Consider the following 9,406-nt stretch of genomic DNA (forward strand, 5'->3'; position numbering starts at 1 on the left):
AAGTGATGCAGCCATTCCAAAGAGCGATCTGAGTATATAGCCAAATCAAGCATACATATCCTACCACTCAGTAACTCTACTTCTGTGTTTATAGCCCCCAAAAAACACTTATCAGAGATCCATAATGGACATAAATAAGAGGACATTCATCACGGTGTTGTTTTTAGTGCTGGGGAATTGGAAGCAATCTGAGAGTCCATCACTGCAGGAATACATAGGTATACTGAGTAAACACACAACAACAGCACAGTTACAAGCAATGGATGAGATATTTATAAAGCAAGACAGATGCTAAGTGAAAAAAGGTAAGAAACAGAATGATATCTCCCATATAATAGCACTTACATAAAAGAAAACTATACACACACAAAAATAACAATGCATATTTTAAAGGACCTATACAAATTAAGAGATATACAGTAAACTCATTAGAATAGTTTCCTGGTCGAGGAGGGACAGAAGAATAGGAGTGAAGAATGGGAGTAAAAGTTAGTCAATCAATTGACCATTCCAAAAAAGAACCTTATAGACCAATAATGATAATATGCCATGAAGTGAGGAATATGATTAACTCAAATCTCTACAACTGGAATTAAAAAAAAAAAAAAGACCTTGGTGTCCTGGGTGCTGATAGTCTGAAGTCAGAAAAAAATCTGGGGTCAAAGTCTATGAATGGTTAATTTTATAAGATCAAAAAACTGTCTGTGAGAAGGGAAGGGTATCCTTGAGAAGGGTGAAGGCATAGGAGAGAACAGGAGATCTAAGAACAAACGGGTTCTGGATCTCTGACTTCAGAAGATAAAAGTCAAGTTAGACAGAGGAAAATTAAATCATTTTCTAAAGAAAGAACCATGCTTAGATTGCCAGGTAGTTTCCAGTGTGGAACAGGGCAGGGCCACAGACACACACTCCTCTTTCTGCAGAAGATCCTAGAAGTAGGCCTACAACATCCTCAGACCCGGCCCTGCTCTCGCTCCCAAAGGAATGTATCCTTCAAAAAAAAAGTATAATGTGATTGATATTGGTTCAGTCTTTGATTTGGAGAGAAAAGGGAGCCATGCAAGAAACAGGGGGATGGCTTGTTATTCCTCCTCCTCTTCCCCTTTCTTTATCGCCACTCGTTCTTTAACATGCCTTGGTTATCTTGCTATGTTTTTCATATTTATTATAAATGCAGAACACAGTAAAAAGCAAATAGCAATTATATCAGTTGGTTCTACCTCCATCTGGAGTAACAGAAAAATTCAACTCAAATTTTATCAAATGAAAAGGGGATTTATCGATTCATGTAGTTGAAAAGTCCTGGATGGATTTTGCAGGCAGTACTCAATCCAAGGCTAAAGGGTATCATCAGGGTTGAGTGAGTTTCTCAATCTCTGAGCTCTGCTTTCCTCTCTGCTGACTACATTTCCAGATAGACTGTTGACATATAGTTGTAAGATGGCTGCAGCAGCTCAGACTACATGCTTCCAGGTTCATATCTCAAGATGTAGGGGATGGGAGAGCATAGAATGATGTCTCTTTACCGGTGGTTCCCACAAGAGTCCAGAGATTCACTCTGCCTTCGTCAGCTCAGTGTACACACCCACCCACCACAGCCCAGCAACATCCAAGTAACATTCTTCACCCTCAGAGTCAAAGGTAGACCCTGCACCCCACCCCAACGACATGGAGTAAGAATGGGCTACTCTGAGCCCTCCCCTGACTACACCTGGGTGAGAGGGGTGTAGTGCAGTCAAAGGCTGAAGCTGGGCTACATCAATAATCACGGAGATTGTCAATCAAACATCTGCCTAATCTACAGTGTGTAGGTAGTGAATTATGATGGATGAGCAATCAGGACACATGCAAGGGGACCCTAAAGTCCACGCTGATAAAAACTGGGTGCAGAGCAGATAGAAGGTCTTCAGGTACTGAAAGTTTAGTGACCCCATCACCCAGAACAAGTACTGACCTTCAGCAGGAGGAATGTAAGGATGGAAATTCCCCAAAGCTCAGGAATCAGCATCAGGTCACCTGTGCTGTTAATCTGGCTTTGATTCCTCTCAGATATGATAATAAGGTCTCTTCCTGGTTCCTTCTCCTTGAACGTTTCACGTTAGGAACTCTTCTTTGTTTTTCCGCCTTCCTTACTTTCAAAATTAAAATCCTGAACTGAAAGATGAGCCCTGTGGTCCTGCTACCTGCTAACTGATATTGTTGATACCAACTCCCCATCACCTGCCCATCTAAATCTCCTATTCCTGGCTTCTCCATCATTGAGTTCTGCTTACCTGTCAGACCCTACTTTAATGAGGGCGCCCCTCCCTAACCTGTCTGCCTATACCAGCTGCTTGCCAAGACTCTAACCTATTGCCTCCTGTTCTTCCCCTTCCCTCAGCCTCCACGTGCAACACACTGTCAAGTTAAATGACTCTTCCTTTCAATCCCACTGCCAACACCTTAGTTTGAAACCTCATTATCTCCCCTCTTTTTTTCAAATGTCCTGAATCCTTACGTGTATCAAACAATCCACCATCCGTATTCTCAGTAGAGTTATTTTTACTAAATAAAAATCTGATCCTGTCACTTCTGTACTTAAAAACTCTTCAGTTGCTATGTAATGTAAGTAAGATAACATCCACAAAACTAAGCATGGCTTTGAGGCCTTTCCGTACAGTCTTTCAGGTCCATCTCCCCCTGTTCTTTCCAACAGAACCCAATAAGTGCATTCTTTAAGGCTCAGTTCAAATATCATCTCCTCTTGATCTCTCTAAAAGAGAATGAGCTAAAACAAACAAGTGGGACTATTAAAGAGCTTTAAACTAAAGAGCTTCTGAACAGCAAAGAAAACAATCAATAAATTGAAAAGGCAACCTATAGAATAGGAGAAAATACTTGCAAATCATATATCTGATAAGGGGTTAATATCAAAAATATATAAAGAACTCATAGAACTCAATAGCAAAAAAAGCAAATAATCCAATTTAAAAAGAGGCAAAGAATCTGAATAGACGTCTTTCAAAAAAAGACATCAAATGGCCAATAAGTATAGAAAAGGTGCTCAACATCACTAATCATCAGGGACATGCAAATCAAATCCACAATGAGGGGCCAGCTCAGTGGCCGAGTGCTTAAGTTGGCAGTCTCTGCTTCAGTGGCCTGGGGGGTCACTGGTTCAGATACTGGACATAGACGTATGCACCACTCATCAAATCATGCTGTGGTGGTATCCCTCATAGAGGAACTAGAATGACCTACAACTAGGATATACAACTATGTACTGGGGCTTTGGGGAGGAAAAAACAGGAAAATTGGCCAGAGATGTTAGCTCAGGGCCAATCTTCCTCACCAAAAAAAAGAGAGAGAGAGAGAGAGAGAGAAAGAAGAAGAACTTTCCTTTAAAAAAAAAACAACAGAATGAGATATCATCTCATACCTGTTGGAATGGCTATTATCAAAAAGACAAAATAACAAATGTTGGCCAGAATGCAGAGAATACACTTATACACTGTTGGTGGGAATGTAAACTGGTACAGTCACTATGGAAAACAGCAGGGAGGTTCCTCAAAAAATTAAAAATAGAACTACCATCTGATCCAACAACCTCACTTCTGGGTATATACATGTTAAGGAAATGAAATCAGTGTCTTGAAGAGATATCAGCATTCCCATGTTCACTGCAACATTATTCACAATATCCAAAATATGGAAACAACCTAAATGTCCTTCAACAGATGAATGGATAAAGAAAACACAGTGTATATATATACAATGGAATACTATTCAGTCATAAAAAAGAAGGGAATCCTACCATTTGTAACAACATCGATGAACCTGGAGGACATTATGCTAAGTAAAATAATTCAGAGAGAGAAAGACAAATACTATTTATATGTGGAATCTAAAAAAACAGTCGAATTCATAGAAACAGAGAATAGAATTGTGGTTGCCAAGAGCTGAGGTGTGGGGGAAATGGGGAGATGTACATCAAAGGGTACAAATGTTCAGTTACAAGAAGAGTAAGTTCTGAGAATCTAATGCACAGCATGGTGACTATAGTTAATAATATAATATTATATACTTGAAAGTTGCTAAGAGTAGATCTTAAATGTTCTCACCATAAAAAAAAAGAGTTAACTATGTGAAGTGATGCATATGTTAATTATCTTGTTCTTGGTAATCATTCCACAATGTATATGTATATCAAATCATCACACGGTACAATTTAAATATATACAATTTATTATACACAATAAATGTATACAATATATACAACTATATAGACCATTACATTTGTCAATTATTCCTCAACAAAGTTAGGGGGAAAAATGTAAAAATATAAGAGAATGAGTTGCTTCCTCATGTGTCTTTCTGCAATAATTTATAAATACCTTTATTATAACACATATCACATTGTTTACATGTCTGCATTCTTCACTAGATTATGAGCTCTTTGAGGACAGCAAGCATGACTTCTTCATTGACAGCCCTGGGACAAGCATGGTGACTGGTGAGTAGTCAGCTGGTAACAAATGTTTATGGAATGAATGAATGATCCCTGAATACTGTGACCTATCTCTTAACCTGAACTTCTCTCTGACATCTGTAGAAATCTTCCCTCCAGAACACACTCTAATCTATCTATCTGTCCATAATATCCCTACCTATACAGGGAGCAGGTAAGAAAGAGGAGTGGGAACTTATTCCAAGTTCTAGCCCCTTCGGATCTTCTACCATTCTCCTGGTAATTACTGGCCTATTCTAGACGCTGTCTGAACAGATAACATTGGTGAAGCCTGGTCAGAATAGCTATAATGTCTGTCCCGGCTTGCTCCTCTTTTCTTTTTTTCCAGTTTCCTAACTCTGCAGCACTCTGTCATCAAAACTCAGTTTCTATGGGACACGGAGTGGTGACTGATCCATCGTTTACTGCTGATACTGCTCATCGCTGATATGGCCACTCTAAAGATCTCATAACCTCTCTGTTCACAGCCATTCAAAAGATAAGCCATGAAGGCTTTTTCCTTAACTACACGGGGTGCTCACTTGCTTTTCTATCATTCCTTCTATTATTCTTTCTGGTCTTACTTTTGTCTCTATTTGTTACAGAAAACTTTCATATTACACAGTTACTGCATAGATGCAACACCCTTCAGACCCTAGAATGCCTCTGCCCATCTCTGTAGTTGTACTTGAAGGGTTTAATAAACCACCAGGATTTTTAGAAAAATAACAACATATTGATATAAGCAGCTCCTGGAGAACATTTCCCCACTATTCAAAAGACTTGTCTTTGATTGTTATTTTTTCTGTGACTGTCTCTCTCACACGTATTTTCATTGTGTGTGTGTATGTGTGTACGTGTGTGTGTGTGTGTGTGTGTGACTTCTGCATCTGCAGTAGCTGGAATAGATGTGTTATATACACACACACACGTGTACACACACACACACCATACTACACCTCTGCCACAGGATTCCTTCAATTCTATTCTCAATTTCCAATCTTAGCAGTCATCTACAGTTTCCTCTTATGTCAATGAAACTGCTGGTGAATACTTGGCAACGAATATATTGGGCCTGTAAAAAACCAAGAGGCAATCCAAATTGGCATAAAATGGCTTGCTGATGTCTAGAAAAACCTCTTTCTCACTCTCACTCCCCCACAACATCTCTTCCCTCCTCTCTGTCTCTTTGTTTCTCTCTCTCTTTCTCTCTCTCTCTCTGTCACACACACACACACTCACTCACACACACACAGAAGAGGCTTTTAGACAAAGCAGAATCTGAGGTCACTGAAGGCAACTTGAAATTTTTTCCTGGGATCAACATTACTTTCCTTCACCATTGCCCTGGTGAAGGCAAATACAAGCTGCGAGTAGAGGGGTTCTTTCCAGACACCGCTCCACCACTGTATGGCTCAGTAGGAACATCAGCTACAACTATGCCAAGGAATCTAAGGGAATATTCAACCTGGAAAAATCTCAGCCCCAAAACAGCACCTCCCAGGAGATGACTACAGCTCCTGTAGGAAATCACTGAACCACAAATTCCAACTCCCCTTCACTCCTACAGCCTCAGTCACACATCTCAAAGGGCTGTACCCTTGAATTGTGACAACCTGACCCACATCAGCAGCCCAGAGGCCATATGGCAACATAATGCCTCTCCAGCCCATTGGATAGTAAAAGGGAGGGACAACCAATTGAATGATTGTAATTGAAATACTGTAATTTGTGATTTGTCAATAGCTTGTGACTTTGGGGAGTTTTCTTCACCCCTTAACAAATCCTGGCAGCCACAATATGTAACTGTGGACACCCAAAACACCTCTGAAAACCTTTCATTATCTAGCAGCAATGAAACAAAGAATAAGTTCTCCCTGAGGATAGAGAAGATGCCCGACATCTCAGAGTTCACTATTCCATGGTCAGTAATTTTAAAAGCTTAGGAGGGAAATTCCTTGGGATTCTCAAGCTAAAAGCTAATATACAAGAGGGATCAGCTGTGTTGGCAGGAAATGGGGAATGGAAACCCAAGTGCTGCCTTCCTGTTCATGCTGTAAAGTGGAATTGATAGTCCTGTTACCCCTGCAGTTGATAAACTTCATTGATCAAACAGCCATCAGTGCTGAGCTGAATCAAGTCAGGCAAAGAAATTTACTTGAATCATTGAATCATAGTTCTCAGGTTGAAAGAGGGATTTATCAGACATCCACTCAATGTTCTTCTATGTAACTCCTCTTCAAAATACCCCTGTCTCATGCTTATCTCCCACTAATGATGTAACCTGGTACAATGCAAAGAGGATTTGGAGTGAAAAGTCCTGAGTCGGAGGCCTTGGTCCTGACTTTTTGACTCATCAGCCATACAACATTGGACCTCCTGGTCGTCAACTACAATATGAGGAGGCTAGACTAATTAATTGCCAACATCTCACCCAATTAAAAATTTTCTAGGCAGTGATAGGAAATTCACTATCACCAAAATTAATTATTTTCATGTTTGGACAATTCTATTAAAAAGTTCTTTCTCACATAAAGTCAAATATGCTTCCCTACAGTTTCTACCCATTTATCTGAGTTTTTTAGCAAGCTAGGTATAATCCTTCTTCTATATAGCAGCCACTTATATAACTGAAGACAGATATTCATCTCCCATCCATCTGTGTCTCACTTGGTTCCCTTTACCACCCATCTAGTCAACTGTCCTATTTACTTTACTCAGAACATGTGACAAGCTGTCCACATCTCTACTGAAAAGCGGTCATCAGAACTGAACAAAAAGCTACAGAAACAGCTGACAAATGCCAAGTGAAGAACATCACCACTTATTTTGTTCTAGTTAATGTGCTTGTTGTTGCTGTTGTTGTTGTTGTTGTTGTTGTTGTTGTTGTTTTGGTGGAAGATTATCCCTGAGCTAACATTTGTGCCAATCTTCCTCTACTTTGTAGGTGGGTCACCTGCCACAGCATGGCTTGATGAGTAGTGTAGGTCCATTCCCAGGATCCAGACCCATGAACCCTGGGCCACCGAAGTGGAATACACGAACTTAACCACTACGCCACCAGGGAGGCCCCCTTCTAATGTGCTTCTTTTAATGCAGCCTAAAATAGCATTACCTTTTTGGTTACTATATCACACCGCCACTTCACGGTATCCCTTCTTTTACTCATGTCTTCTACCCTACCCTTGTGAAGTTTAATTTAGAAGTAAAGTCAGAATTTTACTTTTATGACAGTATGATTCATTTTTATTAGATTACATATTGGTGCAACATGCTAAAATCATCTTGGATCCTCAGTTTATCTTGAAAATATTTGCCATCTGCCCACATTGTCATCCAAGTTATTGATAAGAATATAATGATCATAACATGGTCAAGAAAACAGTCCTGGAGCAAACTACAAGAGACTTCCCTCCATATTGATATGAATCTGCAAGATTTGGGTCTTCTGGCTATTAAAACGTCAGATCCCAGACTGCCCCATCCTAGCAACTCTCTAGACTCCACCTTCCTCAGCTCACTCACACTCCACAGTCTAGTCTTTCTGCTGCCCTGAAATGATTTCCAGTTAAGTACACCCAGGACTTAGGACACTTTGAGAGAAACCACTGTTTAAAACACTAAAAATATCAATAAAGCTAATTTTAAAAAAAGGAGAAAAGTTCACACCCACAGCAACATGGTATGGTGGAAATAATGTGGGAGTTGGAGTCAGGATGACTTGGGATTGGATTCTAGTTCCGTAACTTACTTGCTGGGTAACCTTGGGCATCCTGTCACCATCAGTTCCCTCATCTCAAGAACAGAGACAATAATAATGACCTCACAGGATTATGCTGAGGATTAGAAGTAATATTTGCAAAATCTTGGCACATTCTTGGCACATAATAATGGGCATGCAATACAGCCTACTATTATTATCGCAGCATGATGAGAGAGAGACAAAAGCACAACAACTACTTGGCACAAAAAGACAATTAAACCCAAGAAGAGAAGGGGAGAAAATAAAGACCTATATTCTGTGGTCATTAATGCTCCACAAAAGAAAGAATTGATGGTCTAATAAGGTTAGAAATGAGGGCATTAAACAAAGTTTTAAAATCTCAGACATATTTCTATCTCATTCACTCTAAACAAGATTGACCACCCACCTTGCATTTCTTATCTGATTTTGTCCTAGGAACTGTTATAGAGCCCAAGGACACAAAAGATAATTCAGACCCAGGCAATAATAGGGTGAGGAAAAATACAAAATTGGGGGAGGAGGGGACAGACATATAAATAAATAATTAAAATAAAATACCACCAGAGCTATAAGAGAGACAAATACAGAGTACATGAGGGAACAACAATCTATCCAGAGATGTCAGGTAAGGCTTTATGAAGGAAGTGATGATTCTGGAGGGTCCTAAAGGGTGAAGAGAAGTTAAGGTTGAGGGACCTCCAGGTAGTAAGGATAGCACATAGAGATTTTGAACTGCATTGGACAATTAAAGGGTCATCCAAGGAATGTTGATCAGTCTAGAGTGACTTTTCCATAAAGTACAGGTGGTAAGAGAGGCAACTGGAAAGATACAGATTCATGCCTATTGTGAAGAGACTCGTATGACAAGTAAAGGAATTTAGACTTCTACAGGCAAGCAGGAGCCAGCAGAGGGAATGACATGATAAGGGTAGATGAATCAGGCAACCTAAGAGTAGAGGGGCCAGTTATAACACTTTCTACAAATACCCATTTGAAAGATGATGAGGTCCAGAACTAAAATTGCTGCACTAGAGATAGAGAATAGACCTTCATATAAAGAATATAAGTCTAGGTAGAATTGACATGATGTAACATGAGCACGTGGGGTAAAGGAAAGAGATAAATGAAAAGTGACTTTGTGTAGCTTGAGACACTCAGTGGATGGCAATGTCTTT

General features: G+C 39.8%; 1 long non-coding RNA gene across 2 annotated transcripts in view; it reads right to left on the reverse strand.

Moving 5' to 3' along the window:
• LOC139081422 (uncharacterized) overlaps positions 1 to 9,406 on the reverse strand; it is a 178,831-nt gene that overhangs the window by 100,987 nt on the left and 68,438 nt on the right. The window lies entirely within an intron of this gene.

The sequence above is a fragment of the Equus przewalskii genome, unplaced genomic scaffold (genome assembly GCF_037783145.1).
Source record: "Equus przewalskii isolate Varuska unplaced genomic scaffold, EquPr2 ChrUn-10, whole genome shotgun sequence".
Lineage (NCBI taxonomy): Eukaryota > Metazoa > Chordata > Mammalia > Perissodactyla > Equidae > Equus > Equus przewalskii.